Source organism: Sphaerodactylus townsendi, linkage group LG14, assembly GCF_021028975.2.
Source record: "Sphaerodactylus townsendi isolate TG3544 linkage group LG14, MPM_Stown_v2.3, whole genome shotgun sequence".
In the NCBI taxonomy this organism is placed as follows: Eukaryota; Metazoa; Chordata; class Lepidosauria; order Squamata; family Sphaerodactylidae; genus Sphaerodactylus; species Sphaerodactylus townsendi.
This window is the reverse complement of record NC_059438.1, coordinates 8,786,758-8,803,838: the sequence shown is the minus strand read 5'-3', so window position 1 is coordinate 8,803,838 and position 17,081 is coordinate 8,786,758.

Sequence of the window (17,081 nt, the reverse complement as noted above, 5' to 3'; positions counted from 1 at the left end):
CTGCTTTCCTATTGGCTTCTGGGCCCAATAATTTAAAGTCCCAGGTGTCCCCTTTAAAAAGCTCTTTTCAGTCTAGCGTCCTGTGTGCATTTTGGACTATTTCTGTGTTTTTAAAACTATGCACTGTTCTGTAACTGTTAATAGACTTGTGTTTTGTGCTCTTGCAGTTGGTAGTTGCACAGTTAGTAGGGTTGCCACACACATACACCCACAGCAGGTGGGGCCTGGAATTGCAATTTTTCTCCAGATGAGAGATCAATTCTCCTTAGAAAATGGCTGCTTTGGAGAGTGGGCTGTATGGAGCAGAAGTGGCGTAGTGGTTAAGAGCAGGTCCATTCTAATCTGGAGGAACCGGGTTTCATTCCCCATTCTGCCACTTGAGCTGCGGAGGCTTATCTGGGGAATTCAGATTAGCCTGTGCACTCCAACTCACTCTCTGAGGTGACATGATAGCCTACTGAGCTCCTTCTCTTCCCAAACTCCACCCTCCCCAGCTTACACATGCAAATATCCAAGAACATCCCATCCCAATGTTGGCAACCCTAGGTAGGATGTAAATGCTTTAAATAAAGAAAGTAAAGGTTTCCCAAGTCTCTGTGCCCTAACTGGTAATTTCATCTCCACCATTCAACACACTAGTCTTCAGCCTTGGTCTAATAGCTCTTCTTCTGGTTTTTTGAACCAATGTTTTCCCACTGATTTATTGAGGCATAAACTTTACTCACATCCTGACAGCCCGAGCCTTCCCAATCTCATCAGAAGGTAATCGGGGTTCATCCTGGTTAGTATTTGGATGGGAAACCACCCAAGCAATAGCAGGGTCAGAACACAGAGGCAAGCAATGGCAAAAATACCTCTGAACATCTCTTGCCTTGAAAACCCGATGGGGTAAATTGACTGCAACTTGATGGCATTTTCCTCCACCACCACCAGGCTTCCATGGACCAATGCCCACTTCATTGGATACACAAAGGGTGCTTCAGTCCACAGACTTTATTTTAGATACACAGAGAAAGAAAGAAGGAAAAAATGTGAATGATGGGATTAAACAGCCATGAAATGCAAAAGATGATCTTTGAAATACTGATGCTAAATTCAGAAGTGTACACGATAAATACAGTGATCATTCAAAATGGCAATAATAAGTGCCATTTTGTAACCCATGCCATTTTAGTACAGTGGAACCTCAGTTTTCGTCGATAATCCATCTGGGAATGCTTGGCAAAATCCAAAACTGACGAAAACCGAGGTAAACACTGGAAAGCAATGGAACTGCATGGGTCGCCGTTTGTTCTCGCAAAATTAGCGCATGTGCGCCCAACGAAAACTGACGAAAACTGAGACAAATTTTTCAGGGAAAGGATCGACAAAAACCGCAGTTCCACTGTATTTGTGTTTTGTATAAGAGAAAATAAGAGAGAGAAAAGTATATTAGAATTTTCCCAATGTAATGGAAGGGTGTATTAGTTTGTTAATTATGTTGTGTTCCTGTGTTGATCGGCCTGCAACAGGAGAAGGAAGGCCCACAGCTCAGTTGAGGGAATTGCTTATTTTTTTACAGGCCCAAGTTGAAGAAAGACCTTCAGCAGTTACACTAAGGTGACCAGATTTTCAACACGGGACACGCGCACGCAACCGCAAGAGCACACTGCCTTCTGGGGTGCTCCCCTGAAAAGGGGAGCGCCCCAGAAGGCAGTGCGGCAGCCTTCCAAAAATTGGGAGAATTAAACAACCCCGCGGAACAAATTGCTCAAAAGCAGGACTGTCCCGCCAAAAGCGGGACATCTGGTCACCTTGAGTTACACCCCATGTAGAAGAACAGATGGGATAAAGACACCCTGCATTATTAATTGTTTGGACTTTCTTGCTTTTCTTTATTTACTGGGTTGCTGTTAGTAGTTATAACTGTTTTGAGTGCTTCTCCTAAAAGGCACTGAAGGTTTTGTATAATTGAGTTGTGCTGTATATATATATACACAAATATATGTTCACTGTTATTTATCCCTAGATTATAGAAAGTTGTGTTTAAATCAAAGGTTTGTTAATTTGTTAAAGCAATTTCATATTTGTTTATCAAGCCACGGGGTGCTGTGATTATATTAACTTTTTAATTTTCCTAGGTCTCCAATGGAGATTGGTGAGGCCAAGGATAAGTAGGTTACACTAACGCCATCTCAAAGTTAAGTTAAGCTGCTGAATGCCTCTAGTCTAGCGGCTAAGAAAGGAGCTGCTGTTTAAGCCCTGGTTAATACAATTAATTGCAGAGGGGTAACTGTGTCACAGCGTTGTCCTTTACAGGTCTACTCTGAAGTCTATAATTACAAAATTAAGAATGGGGTAGTGTAAAGAAAGCAGATGGAACCTTTTCTTCCTCTCCCAAAACATTAGGCACTGATGGGCAATCAGTTCAGGAGAAGTCACTTGTCCTTTACAATAAATGAATGCGGATATTCACAGGAATCCAAAATCTGTGCCAAGTTCTAGATTCCCTAGGGGATTTGTGCCCTGGTTAGGTTGCCTGGTTCCCACCTTTTTTCTAAATGTCTAATCTTTTAAAGCTCTTTGTGTTTGCCTCACTTCCCAAGCCATTCATGCACTCTGTTAACCCCATTCCCCTCTCTGTACATGTTTGGCAAGTCCCCAAAGGAATCTTGTGGCACCTTAAGCATCAACTAGTAGTGATTTAGTGTGACATAAAGTTCGTGGACTCAGAGCTGGCGCCAAAGGTCAGCACCATCAAGCAGTGGCATGGGCTCAGACCTCTGGAAGGCCCACTGTTTTGACCCCTGATCTATCACAGCAGCAAGAGGAATGACAGAATGGGGTATCCAAAGGCACTTAACTTTCCTTGGGTGTAAAGTCCACCAGGAGTCCTCCACTTCCTTCCTTTGCTCTGCTTCTAATAAGTCCATCTGCCACTATTCACTTGTTTCCGGGGTATAGGATCAGCTGCCCTGGGAGGAGATATGCAAACAGGCTAACAGTAGCCACTCTTGGGTGCCATTGACATTATTTTGTCTGGGTGGGCAAATGAGCTCGGTGATTCTGCAGTCCTGGGCAAAAGTCGAGGATGGGCTGCCAGAATTACTGTGTGCAGCAGGTAGAATGGCGCGTGTTTCTCCTCTAGCTAACTGCCACTTGGCTGCAAGGCCTCAGCTTCTGAAGTCATGGCTCCAGGGCAGCTGAGCTGTAAGATGGTCAGAGGCCTACTCCATATCTGATTTGTCCCCTATCTTAGTGAAATTACCAACCAATGACTTAGGGAAGTAGCAGCTCCAGGCGGATGGCTGTACCATTCAGGGGCCCAGTGTGGGGCCCATGGCATCTGTCCTAAATGCCCCGTAGTTAAAACCACCCAAGTAAGGTGGTCAGAACAACTATTGTTTCTCCTTCTCGCAGTGGTGGTGGAACTGGGCTAATTGCCACAAACACCTCTAGAACTGCCCATTTTTAATGCAATACCAGGATGACTTTCCTCCGTTTTGCACACCTGCTGAGAACATAGCAAAGCAAGAAGTAGAGAGGATTTTATTTTTAAAGACAAGCAAGTTCAGAACTGTTCCTCTCCTATGAGTGCTCTCCCCTTCCTCCTCTTTCTTCCTTGCACTTCAACCATTCAGTCCTCCAAGGCTCTGTAAGCAAAGTCTTCCCATTGGTGAGGTCATAGTTCTGTCTCCTCCTTTTCCTCCTCCTCCTCCCTGTCATGTGACCGATGCTGTCTGACTGTGGTAGCAGGTGACTTCCTGTCAAATGCTTGCAACTCAGTGGGCTCCGTGCTTCTACCTTGGGTTTAAAGCCGGTTCCCATACGTGCAAAAGTGGAGGATCCCTGGAGGAAGCTACTGCTAGGGTCCCATTTTCACCCACACAGGGACTACTATAGGCTAGTAAGCAAGGCAAGGGAGCTGTCCAGCAGGAAACCTTAGTTGTGGAACTCTTTTACTGGCTTTTGAAGATCCATACTGTCTGGTGCATCAGTGCAGGCCAGGCCCTGATCCTGAAAGCACTTAAGTTGGAACCCTATCTTCTTGAGCAGATGTTGGAAAAGGAAGGTTCTGTGCTGCCAGCGTGGTGAGCCAGTGTGGTGTAGTGGTTAAGAGCAGGTGCACTCTAATCTGGAGAACCGGGTTTGATTCCCTGCTCTGACACTTGAGCTTTGAAAGCTTATCTGGTGAACCAGATTAGCTTGTGCATTCCAACACATGACAGCTGGGTGACCTTGAGCTAGTCACAGTTCTTTGGTGCTCTCTCAGCCCCACCCACCTCACAGGGTGTTTATTGTGGGTGGGTGGGGAAAACGGAAAGGAGATTGTAGCCCCTTTGAGTCTCCTTACAGGAGAGAAAGCGGGGACATAAATCCAAACTCTTCTTCTTCTCTTCACTGTGCCTTCTGACAGAGTTTGTCCCCATTGCTGTTGTATGATCCATGGGGTTCTGTGACACAGAATAAGCTTAGAGATGTGACAAGCAATACGTGACAGAGTCCCAGGGGCTGGTGAGCAACAAAGGTAGAATGCTTTCTGTCACAGATGGATCAAAATCTTCTCTTGGAGTTCAAACCCCAAAAGAAAGTTCTCCTGGTGTGACCTTGTAACTAGAACTACAATAAGCTCCCCCTCCTCTGCCAGATAGATTCCCTCAGACACGGGGAGCTGGCAAATACTGACATAGAGACATGAAAATTTGTAACTAGGTTATTTCTTTTTAAGAAAGGGAGCAGCCAGCAAAGAAGCTTCAATGGATAAAAGGCATCGTGGCCTATAAAACTCGAGAAAATCTCCCTGTTCTCTCATCAAGGCAACTTAGTCACCAAGGACTGTCACCCAATATCACTAATGCTGGCCTAATCCAGGCACTGATAATAAATCACACTTCTCTTTATCTGAAATGGGGTCCACTGGGAATGGAACACAGAGGTTAGCTGCCTTCCTGATCCCTGACCCTTCAGGTGTTGTTTCTGTTGCCATGGCCGACATTAGAATATATCCTCAGTTTTTTATTTGGCGAGGAGTGGTCTTAGTGATTCTAGGGCCCTGGGCAAAAGTCCAGAATGGCAACCCAGAATCACTGCCGCTTCACTGCTGGGCCCGCCACCGAAACCAAGCTAGGGTGGATCTCACCGTATGAGAGGTGGGCAGGAGTCACTGGAAGGAACCAACTGCAAGAGCCCCAGATGAGCTGGGTCTGAGTGGGGCAGGAGTATACTCCTCTTTTTCCCCTCCTTGAGGAGGTGGGGCTGTGGGTTGTCAGGGCGGCTGCTGGTGTGGCACGGGGTGCAGCAGCCCTGTTGCCCTTTGGTGAAGAGCACCCCTGGATTTGGGCTCTGCAAAAGCAAAGAAGGATCCCACAGCGGCTGTCCTTAGACTGCTGTCTGACAGCTGACCTTCTCTAGCAAGTATTTTGGCTGGGTCTCTGTGAGATTCTGAATCCAAATTAACCTCATTCTCTTTCTGGAGGGCACAATAAGATTATTTTATTGACTTGTTTTATTGACATGATTTGTGTTTATTGACTTGGTTTTTATTGTCTTGGTCTTTGCTTTATTGTTCCTTGGAGGTGCCTTGAGCAGGTCTGAAGATCCGGCAGACAAATTTTCTAAATAAACAACTTTTTTTCAGCTGGCACATCTGGGTTTTTTTCTCTTATCAAAAGAAGATCTGTGCTGGCTCAGACCAGAAGTCCATCTAGTCTAGGATTTCACCGTATCTATAGTTGGGCAAGTGCACCTGAAAGATTACAGCAATCTGGCTAAGAGCAGGTGTACTCTAATCTGGAGGAACCGGGTTTAATTCCCCACTCTGCCACTTGAGCTGTGGAGGCTTATCTGGGGAACTAAGATTAGCTTGTACACTCCCAACACATGCCAGCTGGGTGACCTTGGGTTAGTCACAGCTTTTTAAAGCTCTCTCAGCCCCACCTACCTCACAGGGTATTTGTTGTGAGAGGGGAATGAAAAGGTGATTGTAAGCCCCTTGAGTCTCCTACATGAGAGAAAGGGGGAATATAAATCCAAACTCTTCTTCTTCTAAACTGAAAGACTGCAAACTGTTTAGCCTTTCCTCACAGGAAAGAGTGTCTGAAAGGGGGGGTTAATGGATCAAAGGAATTCTTGGGGGTTGGTATTACCTTACTGGATTCCCAAATGAAATGCAAGGCACAGAACTGTACTGTGGGTTAACAAATTAATTGGCTTATTGGATGCTAAGCTTATTACAAGTGTGCCAATGACCTTCAAAATAATGCTTAGTAAAGTATGCAGTTCTGGCCCAGTATTCTACTAGACAGTCAAGGGAGAAAATATTATAGTTACCCTCTGATGTCCTCTTAAGAGATGGCTCACAAGTTAACCCTGCTCTTTTATTTCTCTTGTTTCCTTTGCGTCTTGGGACTCTGCGCCCTACAATTCTTGGTTTTTAAGTTGGCTTCACAATCAAGAACTTCCGCCTCCCCTGGATTCCAACCTGGTTTTGCCCTAAATTTCCTTGGTGTCTGGCTAGGTTTATCATTGTATTCCTCCATACTCTAAAAGTCTAAGTCAATGAATGTGTCATGTCATGGTACATTCCTTATCTTGATCCTCTGCTCTTCATTGGACCATAAAGCTCACCACCAGATCCCAGGGCCAGCTAGGTGATTTACTAGGAAACTATCAGCTTGTGCAATTCGTGGCTGGGAGGCCGAAATTGCTGTGGAGAACAAACCAAAATAAACCTACTACACTGAGGCTAAAGCTAATTAACAGTAAGTGCAGAGATTTAATAAACTATAATATATATAGGAATAACATATATAGGAATAAACAGAGTCCACATAGTAACATATATAGGAATAGAATCCAAAAGCAGTCAAAGAATCTAAAGAAGACCTCTTGTGACTGCTTTTGGATTCTGTGACAGATACTGTAGCCAGAAGGATAAATAAAAATTATTTTGTTTTATTATAGTTTTGATAGACATATAGTGTTAGTAGAATTTAGTAGAAATTCTGGTTTTCTGAAAAGGTTTTTCCTTCCTGCTGCAAAATGTATTATTCCCTGAAACCATTGTCTAAGCTGCAAGCTTGCTGAAACAAAAAGATTAGATTATGCTAAAGGTGGACCCAGAGAAACAGGATGCGGACAGTTAATGAATCAGGCAAACCCCTTTTGCATTTTGACATAGCCCCGAGTAATTGTCACTCACACCCAGGAAAGCCAGCAGCTGATAGTGAAATTTATGTTAAATAACTTCTTCCTAGTTTGGGGGAAATTGCAAAAGGATCGTTTAAACCACTCAGCCATACTAAAGTATCTCCCAAAATCAGTAACCCATTTGCAGCCAGATATATGGTGGAACGTCAAGGTGAATATGCATAAGAGCCAGCAGGAAAACATCTGCGTTATGACAAGGACAACTATCCGGAGATGTTTCCTGACCAAAGATAAGACCCAGGTATCTCAGAAGAAGAAGCTTAATGGACCTTGATGGCCCTGTATTATTATTGTTTAATTTAATCCATGATGTAACCTCCAAAAATACTATTAAAACTTGGTGTTCTTCTGTGTTCAGTGTGCATTGCACGTGCGTACCAGTGTACCACCATACCTGCCGTCGCCTTCTCTTCCTATCAAACGGAACTCTGCTTGATTGCATTAAAACTTTATTTTATTTTCAATTTGAATTTTGTGGCTTCAATTTTATTGCTGCCCATGCTGCGGTAACAATACCAGGAGGATCTTCCTAATAGAAAAGTGACTTATGTGTCACTTCTATTTATCTTAGTTTGGACATTCTTCTGACAGAGTGGCTTATATTCGTCTTTTGCTGTTTATTCCTATATATGTTGTTGTATCTTATTGCAGTTTATCTCTGTTTCTGTCAGTTTTGCTGGTGTGTTCTGGCATAAATGCTAGCTCTTCCTATGTTTTATTAAATTTCTGCACTTGGTGTTTCTTAGCCTCGGTGTAGCAGGTTTGTTTTGGTTTGTTCTGTACAGTTCCGCTACACCTTTCCTGCTTTCCTGTTTATCGAAAGGGCTGAGAAGCCAGCCTGACCCTGCTGCCAACATCGTTGTCAGTCTGGATGGCAAAAGTGGGATCTATGCTGTTGAGATGGACACTAATGCCAGTGATGGAGTGCCAAAATGCAAAAGCTGCCACTGTGCTGACTTTCCTCTGCCACAGAAGTCCACGCTGGCACTAATGGGGACATTCCAGGGGCATTCTCATGGGCATAGCTGACATCAGTTGGCTTTCTGAGGGATTTCATCCTAGACATGCCCCCTTCAGCTGCTGGCAACTTACACCAGCAAAAGATCATGGTGAGTTTTGGCCTTTTTCTGAGTTTCTGGTTTTTCTTATGTTCTCTGTGCCTCTTTGGAGGCAGCACAACTATGCTAACCAAGCTGCAATACAAACCCCCCCCCCCCCGCCCGCGCAATGGATTGGGCAGTATTCATCCCAGATTGTTTGAAAGAGGGTTCCTCAATCTTTTTGGACCTGTGGGCACATTTATTTTTTAACCTCCATGTGCAACTCTTGACGCTTAATACTGAATTTGAAGTGCCATTTTGTTCTTTTTCTTTGATCCTTTATGTTGTTCTTTGCTGCTGTTTTCGTTGTACTTTAACAATGTCATATTCTCTCACAATTGTTTGCAAGTGGATTTTGCTATTCCACACAGCTACAAAGTGCATTGAAAGTGGACTGAAAGTGCATTATTCTGCTTGTGCGGAAGGGACCTTAAATAATTGAATAAAGAAGGATGTCAGCAGGTGCAGCTTCTTCCAGCTGAGCATCAAGAAGTATCTGCTGAAATCCTGCCTTTGATCCAGACTTTGATCCAGCAATTTTGGCTTAATCACGGAGGAGACCTTTTGGATGGTACTGCAGCTCTCATTTGAAGGACATTTCTTGCAGCTTTTTAGATACTATGGCAGTGTCACACTAAGCATGGTTACACCTTTTTAAGTCCATGGGTTACAACTCCAGGTTGGAGAATTCCTGAAGATTCAGCGATGGAACCTAGGGAGGTCAGAGTGTGGAGAAGAGAGTGAAACTTAGCATGGTATAATGCCAGAAAGTCTACCCTCCAAAGCATCCATTTTCTTAGGAAAAATTATATCTGTACTCTGGAGATCAGTAGTAATTCTAAGAGGTATCCAGGTCCCACCTGGAAATTGGCAACCCCAATTACAGATAATTGACTTTGGTGGGTATAACTAGGATTGCCCTGTAAAGCATTTGCCATAAAAACCACTCCTTCCAGGAGACAAAGGACATCTCGGAGGACAATGATGGACTCTCATCATTGTGATTGTCAACTTCACCACAGGATGTCTTCCATGGCAACAGTTGCCAGGGCAACCTATAGACAAGGCATCATTTCCTGAATCCTCCACTTATAGAGATGGGGCTTAAAAGGCCAAAAGCATTTCTGCATGATGGTTTTGCTTCATAAAAACCGAAAGGAGCAGCACGGGATCAGCCGTGATTGAAAGATGCTCGTTCTCTCCCACTGTCCCTTGTGGCTGCTGCTGGCAGATTGCCTTGGCAGTTTGCAAGATGCTTACCGAGTACATTTCAGGCAGTTTGTATTCAATATTATGCGGTCCCAGTTTGCAAGCAGGGGACAGAGGATCAGGTGCAGCACCCAAAAGGCCTTGTCTTCTCTTTCCTGAAGACAACTTTACAGCCTTTCTGGGGAGTCCCATGTCCTTTTTAACATTCGTGGGTAATCCCAAGTGTTCTTGAAAGGAGCAGCCAAAGCTTAACGTTCATGGCAGCAGAACTCAGACTTCACATGCATCCAAGTCCCAGATTAAGATCACGCAAAGACCCCCGGCTGGATCAGACCAGTGGCCGGTCCCTTTAGACCAGCATCCTGTTTCACACAGTGGCCAACTGACTGCTATAGAGGGCATAGAGGTCACGGCCTCCCCCAGACGTTGCCTCCTAACTGGCATTTAAAGGTTTACAGCCTGAATTTAAAGGTCCCCCTTCAGTCATCTCTGCTAGTAGCCCTTGATGGGCCTCAGTTCTGTGAATCTGTCCAATGCCCTTCTAGAGGCATCTATGGCAAAACTTGCCTCAATCTAATCCAGCAGTTCTCAACCTGTGGGTCGTGACCCCTTTGGGGGTCGAACGACCCTTTCACAGGGGTCGCCTAAGACTCTCTGCATCAATGTTCTCCATCTGTAAAATGGATAAATGTTAGGGTTGGGGGTCACCACAACACGAGGAACTGTATTAAAGGGTTGCGGCATTAGGAAGGTTGAGAACCACTGATCTAACCCAACATGCTAACCTACTTTTAAACCCCACCCAAATAAGCATACATTGTTCTCCTCTCTATACTGAGTTGCCAATCTCCAGTTGGGGCCTGGAGATCTCCTGGAAGTGCATCTGAGCTCCAGACGACAGAGACCAGTTCCTTTGGGGGAAATTGAAGCTTTGGAGGATATACTCTATGGCAGACCTGGGCATTATACAGCCCAGGGGCCACATCCGGCCTGCCGGATGACCCTGACTGGCCCCCCTGCCTTGCTGGGGAGCGAGGCGCCTTTGAAAGCCCCGCAGAAGCTGGTTGCCTTGGCTGCCGGCTTCTGCGGGGCTTTCAAAGCCTTCCGCCTTGCTGGGGGGCCGAGAAGCTGAGCTTTTGAGCCCTTCGGCCAGAAGCCGGCAGCCAAGGCAACCGGCTTCTGTGGGGCTTTCAAAAGCACCAGTCGATGAAAAAAGTAGGTCAAGGGAGCAGCAGTGGCGTAGGAGGTTAAGAGCTTGTGTATCTAATCTGGAGGAACTGGGTTTGATTCCCAGCTCTGCCGCCTGAGCTGTGGAGGCTTATCTGGGGAATTCAGATTAGCCTGTACACTCCCACTCACGCCAGCTGGGCGACCTTGGGCTAGTCACAGCTTCTCAGAGCTCTCTCAGCCCCACCTACCTCACAGGGTGTTTGTTGTGAGGGGGGAAGGGCAAGGAGATTGTCAGCCCCTTTGAGTCTCCTGCAGGAGAGAAAAGGGGGGATATAAATCCAAACTCTTCTTCTAAACTCTTCTTAAGTCTCCCCACTTGCTTGATTGTCACAGTGGACAACTATGAAGGTAGGTTGATCCTGTGATTCTTTGTGCCAAATAGTGTTGTATGCAGAACGGGTGCCACTGATTCCAAGTTGATCTGTGCACCTGTCTTTCACTTATCAGCCCCTATTATGCAGAATTGAGTTCAGCCTTTTGGCCCGGCCCTCCACAATATTTTCTGTTTCTTATGCGGCCCCATGGAAAAAATAATTGCCCACCCCTGCTCTATGGCATTATTGCCTGCGGAGTTCCCACCCACCCACCCCGTTCCCCAAATCCTGTCCTACCCTGGCTCCACCCCCAAATCTCCAGGAACATTCCAAATGGGAGTTGGCAACCCAGTCCTTATGATGGCCTCATCACAACCCTGTGAAATCATCTGAAAGTGCATGACTGGCCCAAGGTAACCCAGCAAGCTTCTATGTCAGAGCCAAGATTCAACCATGACTGACTCTTGAACATCTAGGAGCTATGGGTCTGCTACTGAGCCCAGAGGGTGGCAGTAGAGGAATTCTGGGAGGATGAGGGCCAGGGCAAACTTGGCATCCGTTCCCCATAGAGAAGCTAGTGTCTGGTGACAGACTCCTCCGTCAACCGTGATTTTGGGCAACAGATGGTCTGTGCAACTGTCCTCTGACTGGCCACAAGTGATCCTTGTTGCCATGGGGGGAGGGAACAGATGGCTGGGCGGGGGGAGGCAAAGGGCAGGCCAGTGTTTGTCATTCCATCAGTATAGAGTTCAGTGTTCTGACACCATTCCTAGAGTTCCCTTGAGGAGGGGGAGAGGGCAGCGGGGGCCTTTTTTTGGCTTGGAGTTGACCTGACATCCCAAGGAGGGTTATTGATTTCTTTGTTAAATCCAGCCTGAATAGGGGTGAGTGACAATAAGAGAATCTGGGCTTAGCTTTCACAGAAGTGGTGACTGGGGCTTGCCGACTTCCAGATGGAATCTGGAAATCTGTTGGAATTACAACTGATCTCCAGGGTACAGAGAACTGAACCTTCCTCTGCCACAACGGCTGTTCTGAGCCACTGAACCAGCAGGAGGAAAGCGGCAGGGACACAACCCGCACCTACTGTTGAATCAGGTGTAGGCGGGGCCTGGATGCTTTGTGGGTGGAGTCTATGACTTCCACCAGTGCTGAGCTTATTCCTCTCCCCATACCCCGCCTCCCGCAGGCTCCACCCCCAAGTCCCCAAGAACTTCCCAATGCCGTGCTGGCGACCCGAAACTTGAGCTAGGGCTGTAGCTCTGGGTTGGGAAATACCTGGAGGGTTTTTTTTGGGGGGGGGGTGAAACCTAAGGAGGGCAGGGTTTGGGGAGGTGATGGATTTCAATTTGGGTATAATACCATACAGCAGTGATGGTGAACCTTTTAGAGACCGAGTGCCAAGGGTGGAGTGAGGGGGAACTGCGCCCTGTGCCCCTGCCACTCCCCAGAACGCCCCCGCCACACCCCCGGAACACCCTTGCCATGCCCCCGCAGGGGCACGTGCAGTGGTGGGATTCAGCAGGTTCGCACCACTTCGGCAGAACTGGTTGTTAAAATGGTGCTTGTAAACAACCAGTTGTGAAATTATTTGAATCCCACCACTGGAACCGATTGTTAAATTATTTGAATCCCACCACTGGGCGTGTGCCCGGTGCATCGTGCCCCCCTGTCCCCTTGGCGCTACATCACTGCTGAGTGTCCAAACTCGGGCGACGGCACGCGTGCCCACAGAGAGGGCTCCGAGTGCCCCCTCTGGCACACCTGCCATAGGTTTGCCACCACTGCCATACAGTCTACCTTCCAAAGCAGCCCTTTTCTCCAGGTGAACTGATCTCTATCATGTGGAGTTCAGTTGCAATAGTGGGAGATCTCAAGCCACCACCTAGAGATTGGCAACCCTGCCCTGAGGAGGATGGTCATGACTGGAGGCACCCAGTGGAAACTGTGGGAACAGATTCAGACTGGACAAAAGGAAGTACAAGAAGTCATTAAACTGCGGAATTCACTGCCAGAGGGTAGCGGTTGCTATAAGGATAGATGGCTTTAAAAGACAAGATTACATCCATCAGTGGCTGCTAGGCATAGTAACCAAAGGGAACCTTCATATTAACAGGCAGTAAACCTCTGAATGCAGCAGGGATGCAAAGCTTTGGCCTCTGTTGTGCAGTTTGTTGGCCCTTCCGGACAGCTTGTAGGCTTTGCGTAAAAAAAGGATGCTGCAGCAAAGGGACCACTAGTCTGATCCAGCAGGGCTCGGATGTTCTTGACCCATACAGTCCACACACATGTTGACCACTACAGAAACTTAGGCCTTGGTACCATGAGAGAGATTGTCAAGACACATTAAGGTCTCTTTAACAATAAAAAAAATCTGTAACAGATAGCCAAAGGCATTCAAAGGCCCGAGGCGGAAAAACTAAACGGAACTCTCGCACTCCCTTCTCGGCATAATGAGAACATATCGTTCAATAATGTGCTCCCCTTTATTGGTACCCCCAAATCTGTGGCGGGCTGCCCCATTCTTCCCTCCAACCAATGAAAAAAGCAACACTAAATAGCAAGAGATCTGGTGAGGGGGAGGGGAGTCTCTCTGGCCTCAAAGTGGACAGAACGGCTTACAAAGAACCCCCTTATCCTGGCAAGCCGTTTGAACAATGAAACACACAGATTAGGTCGACTGCCAAATTCCAGAAAAACCTGGAATTCAGTGGCAGATTAGAGTCTAGGAGAATCAAATCTGCTGCAGAATTTTTTTAAAAAATATATATTTTGCTGGGTGAGTGCTTTGGCTGCCCAGTTTTGCAATTCAAGGAACAGCCACACATACTAACTAACCCTTTACCCCTATGAATTAATGGGCAGGACTTTTTTATTTTTAAAAGTGCTGCATTTATCTGTTCACTTGTCCTGTTAGTTTTTAAATCATCCTGGATTTTTTAAAAAGCAAATCTGTTCTGGGGATGTGGAGGAGGAAAGCTAGAGAGCCAGCGTGGTGTAGTGGTGAAGAGCAGTGAACTCTAATCTGGAGAACTGGGTTTGATTCCCCTCTCCTCCACGTGAAGCCTGATGGGTGACCTTGGGCTAATCACAGTTCACTCTCTCAGCCCCACCTACCTCACAAGATGTATGTTGCAGGGAGAGGAAGGGAAGGAGTTTGTAAACTACTTTCTTATGTTCTTATGTTCTTTGAGACTCTTTACAGAAGAGAAAGGTTGGGTATAAAGCCAAACTCCTCCTCTTCTTTTTCCTGTTGATGCTATTAAAAAAGGTAACGTTTCCCCTTCAGTTGTATCCGACCCTGGGGCACCACCGCAAGCAGTGATTTTATAGGCAAGCTGTTTTTGTGGGGTAGTTTGCCATTGCTTTCCCCGGTATAAGTACTGGCCAATCAGTGCTGTGCAGAGTGGGTTTATGTGGCAAACTTGCAGACCTCTTTTTCCCTCCCTAGAGTTCAAGCAAGGAAAGGTATGTTTGGACTGTATTGTTGAAGGGTTTCACGCCGGCCAGAATCAACTGACTGTTGTGGGTTTTCTGGGCTGTGTGGACACAGTCTGGTAATTTTTGCTCCTAAAGTTTCACCCACATGTATGGCTGGCATATTCAGAGGCACATCACTGTGTCAGAGACAGAAATGCACCTCCCCATAATATGTCTCGGAAGATATCAGCCATAGATGTAGGTAAAACATTAGGAGCAAAAACTATCAGACTATGGTCACACAGCATGGAAAACCCACAACAGTCAGTACATTTGGAGTGATTGCAGGGAGGGAGTTTCCAGATTGGCTCTTCTGCTCTCAAACTGTTAATCTGTCTCCATGCTTAGGAATCTTGATCTATTACTGAACCGGTTTTATAGGCAATTAGCCCTGTTCACACCAGTGACTGGCACATGGTAAGGCACAGAGTTTCTGCATACCTAGCGGGCAATAAGTATTGCCACGGACAACTGCCTCTGTGTTGAATTTTGACATAGTTTGGCTCTTTCGCTATAGAAGTTTGCAGACCCTGGACTAGGATCAGAAACATAGGCCTTCTACCTATGCCAGCACCATTCAGATCCCTGGGGCCTTCCAGCTGGACCTCTGGCACTCAAGAAATCCATGGAGGGTACAACAAGACTATGGCCTGGGGGTATATTTGCATCTTACCTTGTCCACAAGATGCATGATAGGCTGACAGCAGTCCCCTTTTGACAACCAGCTCTTTTATATGCCTTTAAAGTGCCCAGTTCAATCCCTGGTGCTGGGTTCAATCCCAAGCATCTCCAAATAAAAAGATCAGGTTAATAGGTAATTGGAAAGACCTCTGCTTAAAACCCTAGAGAGCCAGTGGCAGTCTGGGTAAATATTACTGACCTTAACAGACCCAAAGTCTTACTTGTGTTAAGGCAACTTCACTTGCTTCCTCTCTCAACAGCGCAGGGTCCTGTGAGGAGGGAGTTTCCCACCCTCTGTTAATTCACTTTTGCCTCTTTTCCATACCACGATTCTAAATCTTAGCATCCTATTCTATTCAATCACTCTCTTCCTTTTGACATACTTTAACGCCAGCATGAGGCAGATAACAGAAATAGATATGGCACTTTCACCATCTTAGACATACCACTGAAAATTGCTTTGACTGGTTGTGTCACACTGCGAAGATTGTGATTCACGCTCTGTTTGATTATCCAATATAAGCCCTAAATCCTTCACAGGGATTCTGCAGCCCTGTCATCTACCGTAGAATGTAGAAGTGGATGTTCCTCGGTGATTCCTTTTGGGAATCCAATTCAGCCGCCTTATTTGATCCACAGTTCCCAACCATTTCTGAGAATGTAAAGATATTCAAAATAGCGATAAATTCAAGAAGGTTCCACTTTGCACTGGCAGCAAAAATATAAGAGACCTTGGTTGTGGTGGGTTTTCTGGGCTGTGTGGTTGTGGTCTGGTAGATCTTGTTCCTAACGTTTTGCCTGTGTCTGTAGCTGGCATCTTCAGAGATGTATCACAGAGAGAAGTCCGTTACACACTGTGTCTAGTGAGAAGGGAATGTTTAGTGGGGTATATATTGTCCATGTCCCAGGGTGGGGAACCAATCAGGAAGTGTTTGGGTGGAACTTGCTATGCAAAGGTATGATTGTATTGTATTGCAGGTGGGGTTATCAGTCCGTTTAAATTTGTAGACTGATATGAAATGGGCTGATATGAAATGGACTGATAACCCCACCCACAATACAATGCACTCAACCACACCTTTGCATAGCAAGTTCCACCCAAACACTTCCTGATTGGTTCCCCACCCTGGGACATGGACAATATATACCCCACTAAACATTCCTTTCTCACTAGACACAGTGTGTAACGGACTTCTCTCTGTGATACATCTCTGAAGATGCCAGCCACAGATGCAGGCAAAAGATTAGGAACAAGATCTACCAGGCCATGGCCACACAGCCCGGAAAACCCACCACAACCAGTTGAATCCGGCCATGAAAGCCTTTGACAATAAGAGACCTTGTTGAAGGCTTTCATGGCCGGATTCAACTGGTTCTGGTGGGTTTTTACACACTGTTACAGTGGGTAACAGACTTCCCTCTGTGATACACCTCTGAAGATGCCAGCCATAGATTCAGGCGAAAAGTTAGGAACTAGATCCACCAGACCATGGCCACACAGCCCGGAAAACCCACCAGAACCAATAAGAGACCTTGTTGTTGCACTTGTGACTTGTGGTATCCATTAGCAAAGAAGGGAGTATCTTCAAAGTATCCTCGGAGTGTCTTCAAAGGAAGACTTGAAGGGAGTATCTAAATGGGCCTATTTTGTGCTGGCAACCTTTCTCTCCACACTGCGGTGCTGATCACATTGGGGCCCTACGGTGCTTGACGAAGTCAGTTCCCTCCAGCTGCCATTTGGTTGTAGGGAATGTGAGTCAGATGGGAAGATCCCTGACTTGACTCATGCAAAAATGTCTTGTGTGGTTCACATTGTAGTCAGCGAGTTGAAAGACCTCCTCCTAAGACCAGGGACAGCTGCTGCCAATCAGAGTGCACA